This window comes from Petaurus breviceps, unplaced genomic scaffold, assembly GCF_028583685.1.
Source record: "Petaurus breviceps papuanus isolate PSGF00001 unplaced genomic scaffold, PetGlider_PUasm1.0 90825, whole genome shotgun sequence".
Taxonomy (NCBI): Eukaryota; Metazoa; Chordata; class Mammalia; order Diprotodontia; family Petauridae; genus Petaurus; species Petaurus breviceps.
This window is the reverse complement of record NW_027187353.1, coordinates 15,727,168-15,753,473: the sequence shown is the minus strand read 5'-3', so window position 1 is coordinate 15,753,473 and position 26,306 is coordinate 15,727,168.

Below are 26,306 nucleotides of genomic sequence, written 5' to 3'. Positions count from 1 at the left end.
TTGGATTTTTTTCAAAAGCTTTTTATCAGCATCTGTTGAGATCATCATATGATTTTTGTTGGGTTTGTCATTGATATGGTCAAATATGCTGATAGTTTCCCTAATATTGAAGTAGGCCTGGCTTCCTGGTATAATCCCACCTGGTCATGTGGTATGACCTTGTAATAGGAATGCAAATTTGGAAGATCTTCCCTGCCCCTAGGTTAAAGTGCTCCTGAAGCCTGGGGTGGGAGGCTTGTTTTTCAGTAGATACTTCTTGATTGGCCAGTGAGTCAATAAGGTTGTTACATTCTCTGAGCCAGGAGAAGGCTATATAAGCCCTGATGTGTAGCTTTGTTTTGGGACTCACTTTGAGAAGTGTTCTGTGATTTGATCTAAATTCTGGGAAGCCGTTGTTGAGAGTCCCCCGGCTTTGAAAAACCCAGATGCTGATTTGGTATGGATGTAATGGTTGGACAGTTTGGAAATCTGTCTACTTGATCTGTTTCTCTGACTTGATAATTCTGTCTGTGTATTCTGAAGTTTGGGGTGCTGACCATTTTCCCCTGAACAAGGTAAACGATATATGTCTGACTGATTCAAGTAAGCTTGTTAACCCATTTTGAGTTGCTTTCCTTTATCAAAGCAGATCCAAGAACCTGTGGTGGCGGCAAATCCTGAGGACGCTTGGGGTGCTTGCCGCTACACACCTGTGTGACATATTGCTGTAATCTTCTTGAGACTATATTATTTAAATTTTTTGCATCAATATTAATTAGGGAAATTCATCTATAGTTTTCTTTGTTCTTGCTCTTCCTGCTTTCAGTGTCAGCACCGTATATGTGTCATAAAAAGGAATTTGGTAGTACTCTTTCTTTGCCTATTTTTGCCAATAGCTTACCTAGAACTCGAGTTAAGTATTTTTTTAAAAGCTTGGTAGAATTCACTTGTGAATCCATTGGTCCTAGGCATTTTTCCTGGCTCATTGGTGGCTTGTTCATTTTATTTTTCTAAGATGGGGTTATTTAAATACTCTACTTCCTCTTCCATTGATGTGGTCAGCTCATGTTTTTGTAAGTATTCGATGCATCTCACTTAGATCGTCAGATTTATCGGGACATCGTAAAGCAAAATAGCTCCTTGTAATTGCTTTCATTTCTTTTTCATTGATTGCAAGCTCACTCTTTTTATTTTTTATTCTGTTAATCAGGCCTTTTATCTTTCTTTAAATCGAATTAACCAATGGTTTGTCTAATTTTTTTCATAAAATTAGCTCCTAATTTTATTTAATAGTTCGATGGTTTTCTTACTTTCAAATTTATTAGCCTCTCCTTTGAATTTCAGGATTTTTGACCTGATGTTCATTTAGAGATTTTTAATGTATTCCTTTTCTAGTTTTTTTTTTTAGTTTCATGTTCTTTCTGTCTTTTGTAATGTAAGCATTTAAAATATAAATTTCCTCTTAATTGCTGCTTTGGCTGCATCCCATAAATTTTGGCATGTTGTCTCATCGTTGTCCTTTTCTTTACTGAAATTATTTTTGTTCCTGTGATTTATTCTTTGATCCACTCATTCTTTAAGATTAGCTTGTCTAATTTAAAATGAATTTTCAATCTGTGTTTTCACAGTTCTGTATTAAATGCTGTTTTCTTGAATTATGATCTGAAAAGGGTGCATTTAAAATGTCTGCTTTTCTTCATTATTTTGTGAGGTTTATGCCCTAATATGTGGTCAATTTTTGTCCTAGCAACATGTACACTGAGAAAAAGGGATATTCCTTTCCATTCCAATTCAGATTTCCCTAGAGGTCTACCATATTTAACTTTTCAAAAATTCTATTATTCTCCTTAGCTTCTTTTTTGTTCATTATTTAAATTATATTTACCAATTCAGAAAGAGGAAAGTTGGGGTTCCTCACTAGCATAATTTTGTTGTCTATTTCCTCCTATAACTCTTTTAACTTTTAAGAATTTCTATAACTGAGTTCAAATCCAACCTCAGACACTACACACACACACACACACACACACTAACCATGTGAACTTGGGCAAGTCATTTAACCCCAATTGCCCTCTCAAAAAAATTCCTATACTGTACCTTTTGGTACATATCAACTTTTTTATTTTACTATTTTTTCCTATCTCTATAAATAATTTTTGGCAGATTAATTAGTATGACACTAAATATATAATTTAATTTAGGTAAAATTGTCATTTTTATTATATTAGCTCAACCTAGCCACCAGCAGCTGATGTTTTTCTAATTAGTTAGATCTGACTTTATTTGTGTGAGAAGTCTTTTGTAATTGTGTTCATATAGATCCTGGGTTTGTTTTGGCAGACAGATTCCCAAATATTTTATAATGTCTACAGTAACTTTAAATGGAATTTCTCTTTCTATCTCTTGCTGTTGGATTTCCTTAGAAATATATAGGAATGCCGAGGATTTATGTGGGTTTATTTTATATCCTGCAACTTTGCCAAATTAATTTATTGTCTCAAGTAGTTTTTTACTTGATTTTCTAGGATTCTTTAAGTATATCATCATATCATCTGCAAAGAGTGATAGGTTAGCCTCTTCTTTGCCTAATTCGATTCCTTCAATTTCTTTTTCTTCTCTTATTGTTATTGCTAACATTTTAAGTACCAAATTGAAAAAGAGTGATGATAATGGACATCTTTGTTTCATGCCTAATCTTATTGGAAATGCTTCTAGCTTATCCCCATTACATATAATACTTGCTGATGGCTTTAGATAGATATTACTTATTATTTTAAGGAAGACTGTTTATTCCTGTACTTTCTAGTGTTTTTAATAGGAATGTATTTTTGTCAAAAGCCTTTTCTGCATCTATGGAGATAATCATATAGTTTCTGCTGTTTTGTTGTTGGTATGATCAATTAAACTGATAGTTTTCCTAATATTGAACAATCCTTATATTCCTGGAATAAATCCTACATGATCAAAGTGTATTATTCTCATGATGAGTTGCTGTAGTCTTTTTTGCTAATATTTATTTTAAAATTTTGCATCTATATTAATGAAGGAAATAGATCTATAATTTTCTTCCTCTTTTTTTCTATTCCCAATTTAGGTATCAGTACCATATTTGTGTCATAAAAAGAATTTGGTAGGACTCCTTCTTCACTAATTTTCCCAAATAGTTTGTAAAGTATTGGAATCAATTGTTCTTTAAATGTTTGATAGAATTCACTAGTAAATCCATATGGCCCTGGAGATTTTTTCCTAGGGAGTTCATTAATGGCTTGTTCAGTTTCTTTTTTCTGAAATGAGGTTATTTAAGTAGTTTACTCCTTCAGTTAATGTAGGCAATTTATATTTTTGTAAATATTCATCCATTTCACTAAGATTGTCAAATTTATGTGCATACAATTGGGCAAAATAATTCCTAATCATTGTGTTAATTTCCTCTTTGTTGGTGGTAGATTCACCTTTTTCGTTTTTGATACTCATAATTTGGTTTTCTTCTTTCTTTTATTTATCATATTGACTAAGGAACTATCAATTTTATTGTTTTTTTTTCATAAAACCAGCTCTTAGTTTTATTTATTAATGCAACAGTTTTCTTAATTTCGATTTTCTTAATCTCTCCTTTGGTTTTCAGTATTTCTAATTTAGTATTTAATTGAGGATTTTCAATTTGTTCTTTTTCTAACTTTTTCAGTTGCATGGCCAATTTATTGACCTCCATTTTCTCTATTTTATTCATATATGCACTCAGGGATATAAAATTTCCCCTAAGAACTGCTTTTGCTGGATCCCACAAGTTTTCATATGTTGTTTCATTATTGTCATTCTCTTGAATTAAGTTACTGATTGTTTCTATAATTTCTTGTTTCACCCACTCATTCTTTAGGATTAAATTATTTAGTTTCCAATTAGGTTTTAGTATATCTTTCCATGGACGATTTTTCCATGTTTTGCTTGAACCCAAATAACACTGGGAATGATTTGCCTTAATAAGAATAATACTGGGAATGTTTTGGTTCAGTAGACACAATGCTTAAGACATTGTACCCCTTAGAAACATATTCTGTTGCCAGCAATCACATTGTCTATAAAATTATGTCCAACAGAAAGCTCGATGCTGTCTTTCGGTCTGAGAGGCAGCACCGGCCGGTTAATAAACACTCCTATCAAATCATAATTGGCCTAGCTGTCCCATTATGTCTCAGTGTCCATTACAGTTTAGACACTGTAAGTTTCAAATTCTTCTGAGGTGGTATGATCTGAGGAGAGGTGTGGTCAATGCTTTCTTCACTGTACTCTTGTCTGACCACTAAAGGATGATCATTTTCTCTTTTGCTTGGAGGCTAGCCTCACTCTGATGTAAGAACAAATGGTGAAGTGACTTGCCCAAGGCCACACAAGTTGTTATCATTAGAGGCATGATCTCAGGCCCTTTGCTCTCAAAGCCAAGAATCCTTCCATGTAACCATACTGCCTTTGAAATCATGAATTCTCAATGTATAGAAGTACAAGCACACATTTGCACATAAGGAGTTATAAGCAACACATCTATGTTCATTGTATCCCAAATTCAAAAAGAAGAACTATGCAATAATACAAAATAAGATGATCCTTAAGGATATTTTAAAAGTACAAACTAATATGGTTGGGGGGAGGTATTTTACAGATCTTCCTCCACACCCTAAATCTAGAATTGAGGATGTGGCTGGAGATATTGTGAGAGGGTTGCACATGAATGTCTATACTACAACCCCTATTACATAATGACATACAAAATACTCTACAAGTCTGACTTGTCTCTGAAAAATTAGGACTCAGGGGCAGCCTGAGTTCTAGCCCTCTGGTTCTAGAATGTCAGGGCAATTTTGCTTGGTAATTTCTTAAAGATAGTGTCTAGGGGTGGCTAGGTGGCACTGTGAATAGAGCACTGGCCCTGGAGTCAGGAGGACCTGAGTTCAAATCCAGCCTCAGACACTTAACATAAAAACTAGCCATGTGACCTTGGTTTTTTAAGATCTCTTCCAACACTAGATCCCATGGTCCCATGACTACTGAAAATTTAATGAATAGCTGTAAAGTACTTGATCAATGTAGAGCAGAGTATTAGGTGTTCAGAAAGATATAACATTTCTAAAAGATATAATCCCTGCTCATATGAAGTTCATTTTCTAGAAGGAGAATAAGATAAACACACATAGATAAGTCTTAACCAGATAATACATGACTGTTGCATCAGAATGATGCATATCAAACCCCGGGGGAGATAATGGAGCATAAGATCATTGCTGATTGAAGGGAACAAGGAAAGTTTCATGAAGTAGGTGGCATTAAAGTTGGACTTTAATGTGTGGGTAGAAAGTCAGCAGGTAAAAAGAGGACCTGAAGGACACTCGGGTAATAGGAGACAGGAAAACAAAGCCACAATGTCAAAGAAGCACAGGGTTTGACTATGGGACAAAGAACGATCCAGCTCAAATCAGTCATAAAGTACACAGAGAGGAGTGGTATGTGAATCAAGATGGAGAGCTAAAATGGTGCCAGACTTTGGAGGGTCTGGAATGCCAGACAAACTGGATACTGTTTTCTACCTCTTGAGAAAGCCTAGCTTATCTCTGCAGCCTCAAACCAAGGTATACGCAGACTCCAGGTGGCCCTGATGCTTATTAGATAAAGAGAGATGGGGTAGTGAGTGAAGAGCAGAATAATCTCTGGCTCCTATAAAATTAAATAAAAAATTGTGACCATCATTCCATGAAATTATCACCACTGACTCTCCTTGACTAAGGAGGCTTGCCCTGACCATGGTGCTGAAATTCACCATCTCAGCAAAAGGACTTAGAGAAGTTAAAGATTCATGTTTATTGCTAAGATTATCTCACATCTGTTTTGTGAAGATGTCGTTGTCTATTCTACAGCAGAGAATGATTAAATGGAAAGGCCATCGGATTTGGAGTCAGAAGAACTGGGTCAGGATGCATGACCTCTGACATATAGGGTCCAGGTAAATCATGTCACTTCTCTGTACCTTAGTTTCCTCCCCTCTCCAGTAATAATAACAATAATAATCATAATAATAGCTAGCATTAAAATAACCCTGTATAAGTGCCCAGAGTGTTTTGCACATGTTAGTTTATTTGGGTCTCACAACGACTTTGGTAGGTAGGTGCTATTATTATCCCCATTATACAGATAAGGAAACTGAGGATGAGAGGGGTGAGATGGCTTTCCAAGGGTCATAGAACTGTTAAGTGCCTGAGGCAGATCTCAAACTCATTTTTCCTGAATCCAATTCCAGCCCTCTATTCATTAAATTCCTTTCTGTCTCTAAATCCTCTGATCTTGTGATCCCTCAATCCAAGGAGCAATTAGAGGAATAGCCTTCTTGGGCACTTGGGAGCAATGAGCTACTCTTCACAAATCCTAAGAGTTTCGTGAATCCTGTCAAATCTAACCCCAAATTGGCAAATATCTTAAAACTAATTTGTACAGTCCTGTGCTACACACTGAGAGAACCAGAAGGCTGGTCCTCATTCAAAAGAAGCTGATAGTTGAGTTAAGAGTAAATCTACTTACCTTGGAAGAGCCAATGTAAAAAAGAAGACAAAGAGGCACCAAGGTATTCAATTAATTCAATTCAATTCACGTTAAGTTGATGAAATGCATCAAGCATTTATTCAGTCCTCACTATGAACCAAGTAATGTGCTAGGCTATGGTGGCATAGATGACAATGGAGCAGTCATCATCCTCAAAAAGCTTACATTACCAGAGAAGGGTTTAATTAGAGTATGTATTCCAGACTAAGTGCATCAGGACATAAAAAAAAGGAAAAGAAAGCTTGTTTTTTGACTGAATGAAGATTCTTAGCTCTGGCTTCAAGGAATGAGGGCTTTGATCCTGTGAAATAGACACATGAACATCCATTGTGGAGGCTACACCACAGCATGGCCAGAGTCAGGGTAGGATATTGGCCTAAGTGGATCATCCTCCCTATTCTCTCCTGAATGGCCTGGGCATGTTCTTTGTTGATAACTATTTTAGTTGGCCACATCTATGAACATTATCCTACTTGGGAAATTGCAGGCCCTATTCAGACATTTCTCACTATAACTTAAAAGTGTGTGCCCTAGAACTAGTTTAGATGCCTCCTGGAGACAGAATATCTATCTAGTATCTTATTTGAGAACCAAAGATATTACACAATGTTATTGTTCTTGAGTGCATGGTGTGTGAGTGTGTGTGTGTGTGTTCTCATCAATGTTCCTTCAGATGTCCATGTGCACCTGTTTATGCATGAGACCATACCTGATTAATGATTTCTAGGTATACAAAAGCATAAGCTGTCAGTCAACAAAGTAGTATTCTCATTCCTTTTAATTTGCTCATTGGGAATCCCTGTCATTATGTGGCATAGTGTTTTTCTCAGGTAGAGTTTCCCTGTGTTCCATTGGTACCTTTCTAGTGTAAAGACATTAGAAAAACAGCCTAGGGTCAATGGTGGGTAGATGTCTCACACAGAGTTGCAGAAAGGATTACTAGCTCCTAACAAAAGCCATCTACTCCCATTGCCTCACCGGTCATTTCTTAAACTTTTACAGTAATTTTTTAGTCATCACTTGTCAACTCCAACTTATCACTCCAAAATTACTAATGGGCTCTGACTTACCAAATGTGATGACATTATCTAAATTAACATTCTTTGATACCTCTTTACAGCATTTGACTCTGTTGACTACCTTCTGTCTATTCTCTTCTCTCTGGGTTTCTCACATCACTCTGTGTCTCTCTGTCTCTTATGTTTCTCTCAGTGTGTCCCTTTGTCTCTCTTTTCCTCTTATCTGTATTATTGTTCTTTATTGGTCTCCTTTGCTCAATAATAGCCCATATTGAACTATGGGTTTTCCCCATGGTAATGTCCTGGGCCAAGTTCTCTTTGTGTACTCTCACTTGGTAACATCATTATCACTATAGAGATAACTCCCAGATCTATATATTTTGCCCTACCATTTCTCTTGAATGTCCACAGGCATCCAACACTCAATAAGAATAAAATAGAATTCACTATCCTGACCCTAAAAAGCCATCTTCTTTCAAATTTCCTTATTTATGGCTAAGATACCACTATATGAATTCAGGTCTGACCATTTCATTCCTCTGATCAACAAACTTCAGTGGCTCCCTATTACATCTGCAACCAACTGTAAACTTCTTTGGCATTCAAAGCCCCTCACAACTTGACTTGAACTTTTCCAATGTTATTATTTCTCTTCACCTATCCCATGGTTTAGACTAATTGGCCTTCTTGCTGATTCTCACACAACACTCTATCTCCCATCTCCCTGATTTTGCCAAGCTTTTGCAAGCCCTATTCCTTTGATGCACTCCTTCCTTGCCTGTGACTCTTAGAATTCCTATTTTCTGCCAAAGCCTAGCTCAAGCACTACTAGGAAGCAGCAAGGTCTTTCCTGAACCCTCCCCCAACTGCTAGTACCTTTCTTTCCCTCCAAATACTACCTTTCATTTATTTTCAACATTTTTATGTTTACTTGGAAAATTCTCACAATTCCTCATTGGCTTACTTCTCCAAACTATGTCCACACTAGAAGTTGGGACCCTCAAGGGGATAACTGCTAAAGGTCTCTGAATTCTATGAGGAGAGAATGAATGCAAAATTATTGTTCCAATGCAGTGAAACATATATGTAAGGTTATGTGTCTTTAAGATGACTCACAACTCTGGAGCCATTTAGCGACTGCTCTCACAGAACATCACAAGTTGGAGAGCAGATCTATTAATAAGATGAACTACTCTAAGAAAATTTCTGTGAATCATTGCACTATAAGATTGCCTCATTGTTAAGCCATACTGCTCCCCCACTGCAGGTGCATATCTGCTGGACTAGGTTGGGTTGTTCTCTGTTACTGGGCCACTCCAATCCTGGGCTGACCCAGGGTAATGATAATGAAGAGGGAGAGTCCTTCAGAAAGGAATAAAATTCCTTTCTTGGGAATTTATGGAAACTTCTTCAGTTCTTCTTCCATGTCTGGACTATATGTAACTACAGAGATGCATATAGAGACTCTTTTTTTATCAATAAACTCTGTCAAGCACCAGGTGGTGGTACATTGAGACACAGTCATTCTTCCCCTTGGATATGAGTTCCTTTCTTAGACCAACTTTACTAGTTCAGAAGCAGATCCTTTTACTTAAAGACATCAGTCTCTCTGGGTAGGGCAATTAATGAGTAATTTAGTAAATTCTCATGTCTACAAGTTAAGCAATAACCTGGCAATGTACATTTGTCAAATAATCACAAAACTGTACTTGGTATCAGGTTTTCCTAGGTATTAACTCAAAAGTTCTTCTTTTGATACAAATGAGACCCTGAGAAACAAATATACAAATGAGACAGTGGGAAACAAGATGCTGAGACACACTTTGCCCTGGGTAAGTATATTGGATCTGTAGCCTGCTAGCTTAGTGTTTTCTAGATGCATATTTCATATGCATTTTGTCCCCTTTCAAACAGCAAAATAACCAAAGGGGAATATTTTTTTATCTATATGGGTACATTTTACTTATAACAATTGATCAAAACTCCTTGAAGTCAGAGACTATTTTATTTGTGTGTTTGTGTTATCAGAATCTTGGATAGTGCCTGACGAATAGTAGATACCTAATTAATGCTTTTTGATTGAAAAATTCAGTTAAATATTCATCAGAGTAACAAAAACTTTGAAGAAAAATTTCTCTACAATTATTTTGGGGAAAGAAGAACATTTGAAGCATTTGAAGTAGATGAAAATGTATAACCAAAAACCTCGTGGTACAAAATTTCAAAGTACAAGGGGCGGCCAGGTGGCTCAGTGAGTAAGAGCACTGGCTCCAGTGTCAGGATGACCTGGATCAAATCCAGCCTCAGATACTCAGCACCACGCCCAGAAATAACTGGCCATGTAACCTTGAGCAAGTTACTTAACCCCGATTGCTTTAAAAAAAAATTTTCAAAGTACATCAGTGAAACTGCTGTTGTACTTTGGCTTATTCATAAGTGGGGGGATAGCAATAGGGAAGAGAGAATTTATTTCTATATTTTATATTATTTTACATATGATGATGATGCATGAGTAATCGCTCAGAAATATTGGTCTAAGGAATTGTGATGGAGTGAACAGAGCCAGAAATGTGTGTTCTGTATATACTGGTCCACTTAGCATATCAGGCATTACCATTCCATGGGTGATTTGGAAGCAGAGAAATATTTGAAACAAGACAATTTTTAAAGGAAGAAGTTCAAACTACCAATAACCATGTAAAAATGCTCCAAATAATTAATAATTAGAAAAATGCAAATTAAAATATCTCTGAGGCTCTCTATCAAATTGACAAAGTTGACAAAAAGGGTAGTGCATATAATGGAGGGTATGTGGAGGGGGAAATGGGCATTAATGTATTTTTGATGGAGCTATAAACTTGTCCATCAGTTCTGGAAAGAAATTTGGAGGGGGCTCGCTTTGAGAAGTGTTCTGTGATTTGATCAGATGAGACTATGAGAAGCCATTGTTGAGAGCCCCCCGGCTTTGAAAAACCCAGATGTTGATTTGGTATAGATGTAATGGTTGGACACTTTGGAAACCTGTCTACTTCATCTGTTTCTCTGTCTTGATAATTCTGTCTCTATACTCTGAAGTTTGGGGTGCTGACCTTTTTCCCCTGAACTAGGTAAACGATACATATTTGACTGATTAAAGTAAGCTTGTTAACCCATTTTGAGTTGCTTTCCTTTAACAAAGCAGATCTAAGAACCTGTGTTGGCAGCCACCCTAGGGAAGCTGGGGTGCTTGCTGATACAAAATGGTGACGAGGATGGGATCTGCAGAGTAAAAGGAAAGTATGGGGGCTGGGATAATTGTTTATTTCCCAGTTATGATAGCTGTGACTCTGTGGAGCCATGGACCAGGAGAGAAGAATGGCCTGCATGCAGACTTCGCTGAGCTGAGAGCAGGAATGGTGAGCTGCCTACATCTGGACCTGGGCAGAAGCCAGGAGTGGCTGCCACCTGCGGGAGGAGAAGGAACCCAGGAGTTCAGAATTCAGCCACAGGACAAGATAAGGACTGAGCAGCGAAGCAGGGGCACTGAATGTGTTTCCTGGCTGCATCCCAGTTTGGGATCCAGGGGGAGGATGGACTTGTGACTATGGTGTGTGGGATGAAGTGCTGTGGACCCCCAAGGACCCCACCTTGTTGTTTTTGTTGCCCAACCCCCTCTCGGTATTTGGAAGCAGGGGCTAGAGCTGTGTGAGGGGAAGGACATCCCTCTCTGCCCAAGAGAACTTTATTTGGACTCTTGTTTTGAATTGAGGTGATAATGCAATGTACTTTGTGTTTGTTTAAGGCCCAGTGGCCACTTTGGTAACTTTAGTTCCGTGTCTTGAAAATGTGATCTAAGAGACATTTAGTGCTAATTCAAAAGTAAATTGACTATGCTATGGGCATGAAAGATCTTGGGGCCGAATGTAATGGAAAGGCAAATTTAAAGATCTTCCCTGCCCTTAGGCCCTTTGATAGGCTTAAGAGACTCTGAGAAACTTCCTTGATTTGAAAATATACTCTGCCTCCTAATAGGCTGAATGTGGTCACATGGAGCCTGTGGCAGGAGGCTTGTTTTTCAGTAGATACTTTTTGATTGGCCAGTGGGTCCAGAAGGTTGTTACATTCTCTGAGCCAGGAGAAGGCTATATAAACCCTGATTTGAGGCTTTACTTTGGGGCTCACTTTGAGAAGTGTTCTGTGATTTGATCAGATGAGACTCTGGGAAGCCATTGTTGAGAGCCCCCCTGCTTTGAAAAACCAAGATGTTGATTTGGTATATATGTAATGGTTGGACACTTTGGAAACCTGTCTACTTGATCTGTTTCTCTGTCTTGGTAATTCTGTCTGTATACTCTAGAGTTCAGGGTGCTGACCTTTTTCCCCTGAACTAGGTAAATGATACATATTTGACTGATTAAAGTAAGCTTGTTAACCCAAAAAAAAAGAAAAGAAAAGAAAGAAATTTGGAACTATACCCCTCAAAGTATTCAATTGTTCATACCATTTGCTCAAGCAATAACACTACTTTGTTTATATTCCAAAGAGAAAGGAGATATATTTATAAACACATATACACACACATATATGTATGTATATATCCACATATATAGGTATATGTGTGTCCATGTACATATATACATTTACATATGGTAATATATGAGTGTGTGTATGTATGTGTGTGTGTATATATACATACAGACATATAAATATTTGCAGTAGCTCTTTTTATGATGGCAAAGAATTAGAAACTAAGGAAGTACCCATTAACTGGGGAATGATTGAATAAATTACAGTACAGTCAGTTTTTCTACAATCTGTGTTTTGAAAATTAGAATCTCTTCTAATGTCATTGATCCATTAGGAAACATGCTGAACATAACTTGAATGTTCAATTTACTCCTGTATTATCTCTTCCCTCAGAGGTAGCAAGAACACAGAAAATGGTGCTACTTCACAATAACTTACAAACTGCAATGCTTTCCCTGACAACTTCCACATGCAAACCTAAGGTCTTTGACAGGGTAAACTGATGCATTTATTGCATATTTTATGGTGCAGTAAGGAGTGCAAGCAGAGAAAGGCTGGGCCTCACTACCTTTCCCCCCAACTCCTTCCCTTTGGCCTCTAGCCGCAAGGGCAAGAAGTTTGGCCAGCCCTGAATCTTGGGGCGCAGAGTGAGTAGTAGACCAGCACTATAGACTCTGATGTTTGTTTCAGTCTTTATGTATATCCTTTTTGTTTTTTATAATCATATAGTATTATAAATATTTTCAATTGTGCCTTGCATTGTACCATATTTTTCAAATAATTACTGTAGTTGGAAAAATTATTTCATGTCATAATGATGACACATGAGAAATGCTCAGAAATACTGGTCTAAGCAATCATGGTAGAGTAAGCAGAGCCAGAAATATGTGTCCTTTATATAATAGTGCCCTTGGTACATCAGGCATTACCAGTCCATGGGTGATTTGGAAGCAAAGACATATTGGAAACAAGGCAATTCTTATATCTTTTTTAATAAGTGTGTGTATGTGTGTGTGTGTGTGTGTGTGCGCACATATGCCTCTTGTCTTTCTCATTCAAATGTGAAATCCTTGAGGGCAGGGATTATTTTGTTTTTGTCTCTGTATCCTTAAGACCTAGCACAGAGCCTAGCACATGGTACATGTTCAGTGGTGGCTTTTTTATTGATTGGTTAAGTTCTAGCATATTCTGCCTAGAGAAAAAGACCCTAGTGACAATAAAGACTTCATCACAGGTTCGATGTATGTGGAGGGCAAGTCTAGCCAAGATCAATATACTATCTATGTATTTCTTAAGCATTTACCAATTTTAAAACTCTTCTACCATTTTATTAGGTTTCTCTCTTTGTTATAGGCCACTGACAAAATTTTAAAACACCTAAACCCATTTCTCACATAAACTCTGTGGGTTTTAATGCACAATTTTAGATAGTGGGGTGATTTGGGGGAAAGCATATGCCATGTTATTTCAGGATGTAACGGCAAACAAAGGAGTATTTAGCTCCTTGTTTCAGTTATTTCATTATTTAGCACCTTGTTTCAGTTCTTTGAGTCTTGCCCTGATTATATCAAGTCTTTGTTAAGAAACAGAACCTGTGAAGCCCACGATGGGAGAGACTCACCAAAGATCAGAACAGGAAGGACATAAGAGGTGGACAGAACAGGGAGGAACTAATGACAGATAAAAAGCTTGAGCAGAGCTGGGTCTGAGCAGAACTGAAGAGAAGAATACTTGTGGTGTCCAGCACTCTGTTCTGTCTGTGTTGATTTGTATTTGTATACTTTGTCAGACAGAAGCCTTCTGTCTGTTGTTTGTGTGACTTTGTCAGATACAAGGACTCTATCTGTTCAATTGTGTTACTTTGTCAGACAGATGTACCCTGTCTATTGATTTGTGTAGATTTCACAGGCAGAAGGTGAATTGAGATAGTGTGGGTAATGTGTATGAATGTTGTTGTAATTCTGCTAAGCTTGATGTGTGTAGATATTGTTGTGGCTCTGTTAACTTTTCTCTTCCCAGAAATAGAGACTTTAAAGGGCATGAGGTGGACTGGTCACCATGAGCTTCAAAGTGGAACAGAAACTGGAACAGGAGCTGGGAGTTGCCTACCTATGAGTTCACCTGATGATTGAGTGAATTTGGACAAGAGATGGCAGCAAGAAAGAGGAACCATGGAATTTGGGAGCCAGCCCTGAGTCAAGATGAAAGGACCTATCCTTGGGTACTTAGTACTGGTTGAAAAATCATGATTTACTGTGACCCGGATTGGGAGAACTTTGTACCCTTTAAGGATGATTGAATTAAGGATGATTGGAAACTACTGTCCAATTAAGAAAAAAGGCTTTCAGACTGATGAGATTAAGGCAATGTGACCTAGGGATGAGAGACTTTTGTACATTGTATCCCTTAAGGAGGATTTCTCCTTAAGGATAATTGAGTTAAGGACTTACTAAATGACATCTTTTGTTTAAAACTATGTGGCCACTTTAGTGATAATTTGTTATGTTATTTCATTGTGAATGCTGTACTTTGGTTTCTGTGAATGTTTTGCTTTAGTTTACTGCTGATTAAATAGAGAGTTCACTATACTATGTGATCAGAACCTTAGAGCTATTCACAGCAGCAGTCCTCTGGAAAGCTGCTTGTGCTTGGCTTTACACAGGAACAGCTGTATATGAATGTGTTTGGAATATTACTGTACTATAAAGAATGAAGAAAGGGATAGTATCAGAGAAACAGATGTGAATTGATCAAGTTCAGAAAATGAAGAACAACTTATATAATAAAAACAACATTATAAGGACAAACAACTTTGAAAACCTTGAGAACTATGATCAACATGCTAAGAACCCAGCATTCTAAGGGATCCATGATGCTATCCACATCCTGAAAGAAATGGGATAGATTCAGGCAGGGGTAGGGAAACTGTGGTCTCAAGGCCATATGTGTCCTTCTAGGTCCTTGGGTATAGCCTTTTGAATGAGTCCAAGTTTTACAGAACAAAGCCTTTTATTGAGTTGATTTGTTCTGTGAAACTTGGATTCAGTCAAAGGACCACACTTGAGGACCCAGAGGTCCTTATGTAGCCTTGAGGTCACAGGTTCCCCACCCCAGGACTCAGGATTCAGATGGAGACTTTTATCAGACATGGATAATGTGGTAATTTGTTTTCCTTGTCTCCATGTTTGCTACAAGGATTTGATTTTCAACAGAAGGTGGGAGCTTGAGGTAGGAGGGGAAAATATGAATTCCCTTTCATTAAAAAAAATATGAATTTGGGGGTGGCCAGGTGGCTCAGCGAGTAAGAGTACTGGCTCCAGTGTCGGGATGACCTGGAGATCAAATCCGGGCTCAGATACTCAGCACCACACCCAGAAATAACTGGCCGTGTAACCTTGAGCAAGTTACTTAACCCCAATTGCTTAAAAAATAAAAAAAAATTTAAAAATAATATGAATTTGAATAATTAAGTAAAACCTACTGTTCTCTTACTACTCCCTTACTTGCCTTCAGTATCACCTCTCAATCAGGCATTTCTTGTCACCATTTCTAAGGCATGGGTCATTCTCCTTGTCAGAAAAAACTGTAGTCAAATAAAGAAGGCCTCTGCCGCCTCTCTGTTGTAGTCGTTATTATCCCACACGCCCCAAGCAAGTGTCCTATCCCACTGTCAAGCCTGCTTTTCCCCAAAAGAAATTTTAAAAAACCAACCCTCTTGGTTGCTCTCAGTGTTACTATCCAGTTTCAGATGAATCTGTGCTTAGCACTCATAACACTATTTCTCTGCTACCCAGTCTTCTTTCCAGTGTCTATAGGCTTCCTTTAAAATAAATTTATATCTAAGTCTTTTAATCTTCTTTCACTTTCATAACCCTGTCAAAGAAAGACATGAAGTTAACCAGGCATTATCTGTTCTGGATAAAGACATGATGGCTCTTTATAATCATGGTAGCCCTTTCTTTTATATATCTTTCTTATTGATCTGTTCTCAGAATTTGCCAGGAATTAACATAAAACTAATTGGCCTTTATCTTACAGACTGTTTCTTTCTCTTCTCAAAATTTGGCTTTGAAATGGCTTGAGGCTAGTGGCCCCATATGAGGCATCAAGAAACAAAAACAAAAAAGTAAAAATTCCCCCTCCCCACAAGATGAAGAGAAAAGTGGATAGGAACTTGAGCAGTCAATAAATGTTTTCTTGGTTTCCATGACACTTGTGTCCTCTGGTTCTCCCACTGAATATCTAGCTGCTTATTCTCAGTCTGCCTTACTGGATCATCATACATCTCCTGCCAAACAAGGCTCTTTTCTGGGCCCTCTTTTCTTTCCACTCCTTTGGAGATTTCACGAACTTCCATTACTCTCTCTAACTAGGTGATCTCGGTACCTATGGCTTCAATGATCATTTCTAAGCAGAAGATTTCTACATACAGAAGACGAAACTTTATCCCTTTTGAACTCCACATAGCCAACTGCTCAGAAGTGGATTTCTCAACTTGGATATCCTATTGACCTTGCAAACTTAATATGTCCACAATACAACTCATTTGTTTTCCCTTAAAACTACCCTTTCCTCCAAACATGCACATTTCCCTTGAGGGCATCCAAGAGGTGAACTTCTCTTGGAGGCACCTAACTCAACCCTGATTTATGGTCATGGATTTATATTTGACTTTTCATTCCTATTTATATCCAATTAGCTATGGTCAAGACTGGTAGATTCTATCTTGGTGTCTGCCACACCTATTCCATCTTGCCTCCTCACTTGTCCACTGAACCAGTTAAGACCCTCATCCCCCACACACACACACTTTCTTAGACTACTGTAATAGAGTTGTGAGACAGAAACCTGAACAAGCTAACCAAAAGAGAAGATGGAATGTTGCCAACAAATCAAACTACCACCACATTCATTTGGTAAATGATGGAAACATCCTAGAACTGTTACTCAAGAACCTTTGGTATCAATCTTTTAATGTCAGTGACTCCTGCCCCCAGACCAGATTCTGCTTTCAGTCCAGGCCAAACACTCATCCTTTCAGTGAAGAATAATTCTTGTAGAGAAGGAACCCACCTTCCTTCCCACCACAACTACCAATTACTAAACAACTGACCCTGACAGGCACATAATTCCAGGATCCCTGGGAGTTATAGCCCAACACTGCAGACCATTGTTCTGATTTCCATCCCAGTCTCCCCCAATATCATCCCTGGAAGCAGCCCCCTGCCAACTTCTTCTGTAGGTGCTGAAGCCACAGCTACTGAAGACTAGCAAAGAAAAGTCCCACCAGCAAAGTCCTGGTCACTGTCCAATAGTTCAGTATCAGGAAATATTGTCTTTCTATTAGTGGAAATGGCATATGGTCATTACCATATATCATGTAGTACATTACCACCTGTTTGGTTAATTTGCCCTAAGAAACACAAGACCTTTCCAACTGACATGCAGCTGAAATCTCTTACTCTGTGTTATCACTACAGTACTGAGAACATAGTAGGTATTTAACAAATGATATTTTTATGCATTGTTTTAATGGCCTCCAAGTTTCAATGCCCTGTTTCTAGCATGTCTCCTTTACACAAGTCTCCTTTACACACATCTCCTTTGCACAACTAACAACTGGATATTCATGTGCACAATTCTGACCATGCCATTCCTTCACTCAAAAGTCTGCCCGGGCTCGCTACAGCCTCCTTAACTTAGCACTTGAATTCTTCCACAGCTGGCTCTAGCCTAATCGTCTAGAATTTATCTTGTATTACCCCTCACCCAAAACTTTACATTCTTGACAAACTACCCTGCTAGCTATATGATTTCCCAATTCCCAACCTTTGCCCAGACTGTCTCCCAAGTCAGGAATTCATATCCACCCTCTCTTCCAATCAGAATCTGTTACTTTCTTCAAGGTTCATCTCAGGTGTTCTCTCCTACTTGAAACTTTTTTCAGATCCCCCAATTACAAGTGCTTTCTCTGTCCCTTAATTACCTTGTACTTGCTTATTTATGAGCCTGTTGTATTCCTGTAGTAGAACATAAGCTTGGATGACAGGAAATATTTCCTTCCAAGGAGAAATTGTTGCATTCACTATATGTTTCTCTTTTGTGTTTGGCACAGTGCCTGGCACATAGTAGGTCCTGAAGAAGTTCTCCTTAATTAAATGGGGGGTTTTTGTCTTTATTTTCACATAGCCGAATATGATGCATTGCAAAAGGTGAATATTTGGTCCTGTTGCTGAATTTCTTCTGCTGCTACAAAGTTTTGACAAAACAATCAATTCATACCTGACACCATTGCTAATGGAGATATCACTTATACAGCCCTTGACTCACACCTTTCACAGCCTAGAACTCTAAATCATTATGAGGCCTCATTGAATTATTAGTTTGAAGTCTTTGTGTCTCCCCCCACAACCCAAGCAGCTAGGACCCAAACCCTAAATCCAGTCCCTTTACCTTCTAGAATGATGCAATAATGTTCTTAAAATTCAATTGTAGGATGTTGCCTAATAAAGGGAAGAGGAGTGGGATCTTGTGGGATCTTCCCCCTTTTGAATCCTTGACTCCATAGAGACAAAACCAGTAAAACAACACAAGCCAAAAGGGCAGGAGTTGTGAGTCCCCAAGGATCCATTGCCCTGAGAGATGGCCCTCCAGTTCTCAAAGGTACCAATTCAGATGGCAGATTTTTGCCATCATGGATAGAAAACAATGGTAGAAAACAATGCCCAACCAATAAACAGATAGCCCTTGTAGGCGAATAAGTTTTATTTTCCATTAACTTTGATTGGTTCAACAAACAAGAGTTTATCAAGGAAATGTAAATAAACTATTTGCTTTGAAATATGTCCCTGACCCTAACCTGGCACCAAATTATAGAGAGAGAATGGAATTAGGGTAGAATTTTGTCCAGCTTATCTTGTTGGGGGGTCACAGACTGTCAATAATCAAATTTCTGTTGGTCTATGGGTGTGTATGTTGAACTAAGGAGAGAGCAAATATCCAAATCTAGCCTGAGAGGATGTGATGGTGGATATCAGATCCCACAAGCACGACCTAGTATTAAAGATGTCAGGTGCCATTTTCTTATCTCCTTAGCTACATTGGACTTAATTGACTTCTTAACCACCTTTATTCTATCTCCCCTTTGAAGAACATTCTCCTTAAGAGAGAAGATAGAAGCATGACAGACATTATCATGCCTTGCAAAGTCAATCAAGATGATGGAGTAAAGGCATGGGATCAGCTGACCTCTCCCCAAAATTCCTCCAAATACCTTTTAAAATAACTCTAAACAAATTCTAGAGCAGCAAAACCCACAAAAAGATGGAGTGAAACAAACTCCCAGCCCAAGACAACTAGGAAGGTCAGCAAGAAAGGTCTGTTGCATCAGAATAAGAGAGGAATGAAGTCTAGAGCAGGCCATACCAGCCCAGCCTCAGCCCCAGAAAACCAGGAACAGGCCTGAGGAGTAATGGAATCAGTGGCAGCAATGGCAGAGGCTTCCTCCAGAGCTCTCAGAACACAGGCAGTAAGGGCTTCAAACAACTAATCAGAAGGAGATTACAGGGGTCTTTTTGCCAGCACTGAGGCAGGTCTCTGTCGATTTTCCCATACTCAGATCCAGGTCACAGTCCTGGGTGGCAGTCCCAGGGTGAGGAGAAGTGCTGGCATAGCAGAGCTTGTGGCCACAGTGGAAGGGGAGTTCTTCTCACAGTTCCAGGGCAGGAAAGAGTTCTTATGCAATGCAAGGTTCTAATACAACTCCAAAAGGCTCATGATGGAAAAAGCTATCTATATCCAGAGAAAGAATTACAGTATGACTGCACATTGAAGCATACAATTTTGCTTTTTTTTTTTGTTTCTTCTTTCTCGTGGTTCATTCCATTGGTTATAATTCTTTTTGACAACATAACTAATGTGAAAATATGTTTAATATTAATGTATATGTAGAACCTGTATCAGATTGAACAATGTCTTGTGGAGGGGGAAGGGTGTTAGGGGGAGAAAATTTAAAACTCAAAAGCTTGTGTATCTGAATGTTATAAACTGAAAATAAATGTATTTATTTTTTTTAAAGAAAGAAAAAGAGTGCTAGTGGTTAGTGGCAGACAAGGTTAGTGGCAGACAAGGTTAGTGGCAGACAGACCAGGAGACTGGAAAAAACCTTTCCTTAAATCATATCACCTTGAAAAGAACTGAAAACTTACAGGTCCCTAGAAGTATCTCTGAAAACAGCTGCACAAAACCCCTGAAGCTTGGGACAGTATCCCCTGCACCCTGGAAGCAGAGATCTACTTTTAAAAAGAGTTTAAAATCAGCTAATAGGCTGAGATAATGAGCAAACAATGGGGGAAAAACTCTGACTATAGAAAGTTACTATGGTGACAAGAAAGCTCAAAACATACACTCAACAGAAGACAACAAAGTCAAAGCTCCTACACCCAAAGCCTCCAAGAAAAATATGAATTCCATGGTCTCAGATCATGGAAGAGTTCAAAAAAGGATTTTGAAAATCAAGTAAAAGAGGTAAAGGAAAAATTGGGAAGAGAAATGAGAGTGATACAAGAAAATCATGAAAAGCCAGTCACCAACTTGGCAAAAGAAATACTTTTTTGAAAGCCAAATGGTAAAAAAGGTCCAAAAAGTAAATGAAAAGAAGAATGCCTTAAAAAACAAATTGGTCAAATGGAAAAGGAAGTCCAAAAATTCACTGAAGAAAATAATTCATTAAAAATTAGACTGGAGAAAATGGAAGCTAATGACTTTATGAGAAATCGAGAAATGATGAAGCCAAAAGAATTTTAAAAAAATAGAAGACAATGTGAAATATCTCGCTGGAAAAACAACTGACCTGGAAAATAGATCCAGGAGAGATAATTTATAAATTACTGGACTACTTGAAAGCTATGATCAAAAACATAGAGCTTAGGCACTATATTTCAAGAAATTATCAAGGAAAACTTCCCTGATATTCTAGAACCAGAGGGTAAAATAGAAATTGAAAGAATCCACTGATCACCTCCTGAAAGAGATCCCAAAAGGAAAATTGCCAGGAATATTATAGCCAAATTCCAGAGCTCCCAGGTGAGAGAGAAAATATTGCAGCAGCCAGAAAGAAACAATTCAAATATTGTGGAGTCACAGTCAGTATAACACAAAATTTAGCTGCTCTTACATTAAAGGATTTGAGGGCTTGGACTATGATATTCAGAAGGAAAAAGATCTAGGATTAATTAATGCACTGCTTGTGGAGCTCTGAACTAATTCAACCATTCCATAGAGCAATTTGGAAGTATGCCTAAAGGGCAATAAAGCCATATCATACCCTTTGACTTAACAATATCACTACTAGTTCTATAGGTCTATATCCCTAAAGATAAAAAAAAAAAAACAAAAAAGAAAAGAACCTCTATGTACAAAAATATTTATAGGAGCTGATTTCTGGGGGTCAAAGAATTAGAAAGTGAGGAGATACCCATCAACTAAGGAATGCCTGAATGAGTTGTAGTATGTGATTATGATAGAATGCTATTATACTATGGGTATAGTATACTATATATATATATATATATGGCAGGATGGCCTCAGAAAAACCTAGAAAGACTTTCATGGGCTGATACAAAGGGAAATGTACTATGTACAAAGTAACAGCAATATTATAAAATCATCAGCTATGAATGATTTTGCTATTCTCAACTATACAACAATCCAAGTGTATCAGCAATGCCATATTCACAATGCCTATGGAAATTACAGATATGCTTATATAATTATCCATCACAAATACATCATGCTTGCCATATGGGGGAATAAGCTAGAAAATTTATTAAAATACCAAAAGACTGAGTCCCAAAACCAGAAAGTGAAAGCCATCAGAGTAGTTATGACATTGTCACAGGTAGATAAAGTAGAAAGCACCCACATTCTCAAGCCTTTAAAACAGAACAGGCTACCTCAGGCAAAGGTCCTCCTCTCCCCACTCACAGCAACCACCCAGCGTCCAGGAAGCACGCTCTCAGCAGCTCCGGCCCCTGGCAGTCCTTAGCAGAAATTCTGGCTAACTCAAAAAGGGCTTCACACTGCTGCTGCCTCTGCTGCTGCTGTCACCGTCGCCACCACTGCTAGCCACCGCAGGAACTCTAGTTTGGCTTCCACTTCCTCTTGCTCTGCCCCTTCCTGCTACATCAGCAAGTCCAATGGGGCATGGAAGATTTTTAAATCCCATAACCCTTACACCAAGGCAACTCTTATAGTACTTGTGATGAAAAATGCTATCCTTCCCCAGAGGAAGAACTGGTGGTATCTGAATACAGATTGAAGCATACTTTTTTTAGCCCAAAGGCTATAAAACTGTGCATATCTTTTGACCCAGCAATACCACTACTAGATCTATATCCCACAGAGATAAAGAACGAAAAGGAAAAGGCCCTATGAGTACAAAATTATATTGGTGATGGTTCTTTCTGTGGTGGCAAAGAATCAAAAATTGATGGGATGCCTATCAGTTGGGGAATGGCTGAACAAGTTGTGGTATATGATTGTGAAGTAATACTCTTGTGCTATTTTATACCCAGAAAAGCAGGTTACTCCTGGAAAAACCTGGAAAGACTTACATGAACTGATTCAAAGTGAAATGAGCAGAACCAGGGGAACTCTGCACACAGTAACAGCAATATTGTCCAATAATCTGCTACAAGTCTTAGCTATTCTCAGCTATGCAATAATCCAAGACAATTCCAAAGGATTTGTGATTTAAAATGCTATCCACCTCCAGAGGAAGAAATGATGGAGTTTGAATGCAGACCAAAGCATACTCTTTTAAAACTTTTTTATTTTTCTTTTTGTTTTGTTTTGTTTGTTTTTTGGTCTGTTTTCTTTCACAAGATGGCTAATATGGAAATATGCACTGCATGACTGCATAACCTATATCACATTGCTTGTTCTCAGTGAGGGGGGAAGAAAGGAACAGAGAGGATTTGGAAGTCAAAAAAATTTTAAATGAATGTTAAAAATTGTTTTTATATGTAATTGGGAAAATAAAATATTAAATTTAAGAATTAAGTGGGTAAAAGAGGACAGAAGAAATTAAGGAGAAAGCATAGACAAACAGCACAGAAAGCATAGACAAGTTATAGGTAACATAGAATTTACTATAAACTTTTTAAATTGAGGGTTACAAATTGGCAGTGTTCCACGTAGCGCCCTTATTTGTGTTCTCTTGTAAGTGTGGACATGCTCTTTTTTGATCAATTAAATTTAGAATAACTTTTTAAGGCACAAAAAACTAGCAACAAAGTGGTAACTCAAATAGGTCCTAGCTTTCACAGCACTGACATCTGTCTTAATTCAAATCTTTTTGATTTTCAATTTCTTTTCAATTCAGTCCAATACAATTCTAAAAACCAGGAAGCTATCTTGATACAATCTAGGACTTTTAGGACACATTGTATATCAAACCATCTGGAGCGGTCCAGTTCTTTCAGTCTCCATATGAATAAAAGTCATGTCCCATTATTTATTGTCAGAGAATTGCCACAAGATATGCAGTGGTGAGGAGTTACAAATTCGCTGTGATAGGCAAGCTTACCACCAGGCCACCCACAGCTACTAGCTCTTTTCTTCTCTTTTTGCACTTTTAATACTGCATTTTATTTTTATGTGGCATAGTGGATAAAGTGTTGTCCCTGGAGTCAGGAAAAACTAGATTCACATACTTGTTGTATGATCTTGGAAAAGTCAATTACCTTTTTAGTACCCTCAGAAAACTGGAGGACAGCAAGTTGTATAGAAAATACCAATGTCCATCAGTATAGAAAACCTTTCAATACAGAATTTTATGCAGAGTTGCAAGATGTGGGTTGAAATCCTGATATCCACTTCTTGGTTATGCATACTTGGGTAAGTCACTGAACTACTCAGGGTTCAGGGGATTATATTTGCAAAATGAGGTTAATGATACTTGCATTGCCTACTATAGAATTTTTGTGAAAGAAATAATGTCTGTAAAGAGATTGCTAAGCCATAAAGTGCTAGAGAAAGTCGTAGGATTATAGCTGAAGCTGGGTAGGAACTTGGAAGTCATTGAGGCCAATGGCTTCATTTGACTCATGAGGAACTGAAACCCTAGTTAGGGTACGTGACTTGACCGAGGTCACATAGGGAGTTATCAGCAGAATTTAGATTTGAACCATCTCTTCTGACTCCCGGTCCAGGTCCCTTCCCAGGATACCCAGTTGCCTCACTATGTACACCACTGATCTCACAGGATACTTGCGATTGTCAAAGGCAATGGTACATGCAAATTTCATTATACACTGTAAAGTACTATAGTTATGCTTGTGTGTGAACTTAAAAGCTATCGAAAGTTCTGATTGTGACTTAGTCCCCCTCATTATCACTGCCACACTGAGCCTCAGGATAGAGCACATTGTAATGGAGCAAAATGGCATCTTTTCCAGAATGCTCTGCAAGGCTTGGGGATTTGATTCGCCCCTTCCCATTTTATCCCCCAATGGGAGAACCTGGCAAGACTTCAGCACCTAAATGGAACCCTTCTGGCTCCCCATCATGACCGTCCCAATTCATGAGCATGTGTCTCCCTGATAATAATGATCAGAAGGTTTATTCAAAGGGAACTTCTTTACTTATATGCTTACTATGCTCAATTGGGAGCTCCTTTACATGTAATTGAGAAAAATAAAATACATATTTAAAAAGTGAGCTTTTCCCAGAATCCAGGTTACTCTTTCTTGTCCTTGCATCATGTATCTTTCTTCTGTATGGAACCAATTAGCAGGAATTAAATAATAGTAGTGCAGGATTAAGTATACCGATAAGTTTCAAAGAAATCTGTTCCTGCTCAGAAGTCCATGCCAAGTTCACAAGAGTTTATGGGTGGTCACTAGGGTCCATGTCTCCTATAATACAAAGAAAGAAGGTTATCTCAGTTTGGGTGAGTCCATAGTTCAGGTAGGATACCAACTCTGTCTGACGCTCATTTGTTGTATGACCTCGTGTAAAATGATCTCTGTCCTCAAATTTCTTGATCTCTAACCTGGCGGGGGATGGGGGGCAGAGGATGGGGTATCATGAGATCACACCTCTGAAAGTTCTTGTCCCAGAACTGGATCAGTTCCTTTGTTTGTGGTTGGAAGTTTCAGTAGACTGCTACATGACTTAGTCACTGTTAGCCCACTGGTCAGCTCTTCAGGTTTGAAGTGAACGAGCTGTTGATTCCCCATAAGTTTAGGAAACTTCCTCTGGTTATTCCACTCCAGATTTCAAAGCTGGGCTAAAGGCTAGAACAAAATCCCTGCTCAGCTCCTGCTCCGGACATTTTTCTTGCTCAATACACAGATAAGGTCCATGATCATAACCACTCCTTACTCTCAGGATCTCTGACCTGGAACTGGGAAATTGGTGAAAGAGCTGCCTGATGACACATGTTCCTGTGCCCTGTGCTGAGTCTAACATCCTCTGAAATGTCTATCTTTCCTGGTGCTTCCTGCCCTCTAGCTCTGTCTTGGTCCTTTTTCCATCCCTGGCTTCTTGGAAACAAATCACAAGCCTGGCACAGAGGCATAATTTGATCATGGAAGGGAACTTCCATTTTCCAAACATCTACTGGAGAACTCTCAGCCGAAAGCGTAACAGATTGATTTGTCCTAGTGATAATTTCATCTCTCCAGAGGTGGAAGAACCAACAATAAAACATTTTATTACTCATATGACTCTTCTTAACAAGTAAAAAATGGTAGCTGGGGTAGAGTTGATGGAAAGCCTGAGAGGAAGTGACCACTTCTCTGTTAGAAAGGGCAGAGAAATCCAGATGGTCTGCCATATAACCTAGGTTTGGGGAAAAACAGATTTCAAACAGTTCAGAGTGAAGAAAGAATTGATTTCACAAACTAATATTGTACAGGGGACGTCAGTCCAGAAGGGATGGGAGATGTTCAAGAATAAAATGGCAAAGAAATAATAGAAAACTATTCCAATGGGAAAGAAAATTGGAACTTGTTTGAAGAAACCAATGTTGATGCATAGGAAACTCATCAACCAAGTTAGATATTGCTTCTTCTCCTCCTCCTGCTCTTTCTTCTTCTCCTTCTCCTCTTCTTCCTCCTCTTCCTCCTCCTCTTCTTCCTCTTCCTCCTCCTCCTCCTCCTCCTCTTCTTCTTCTTCTTCTTCTTCTTCTTCTTCTTCTTCTTCTTCTTCTTC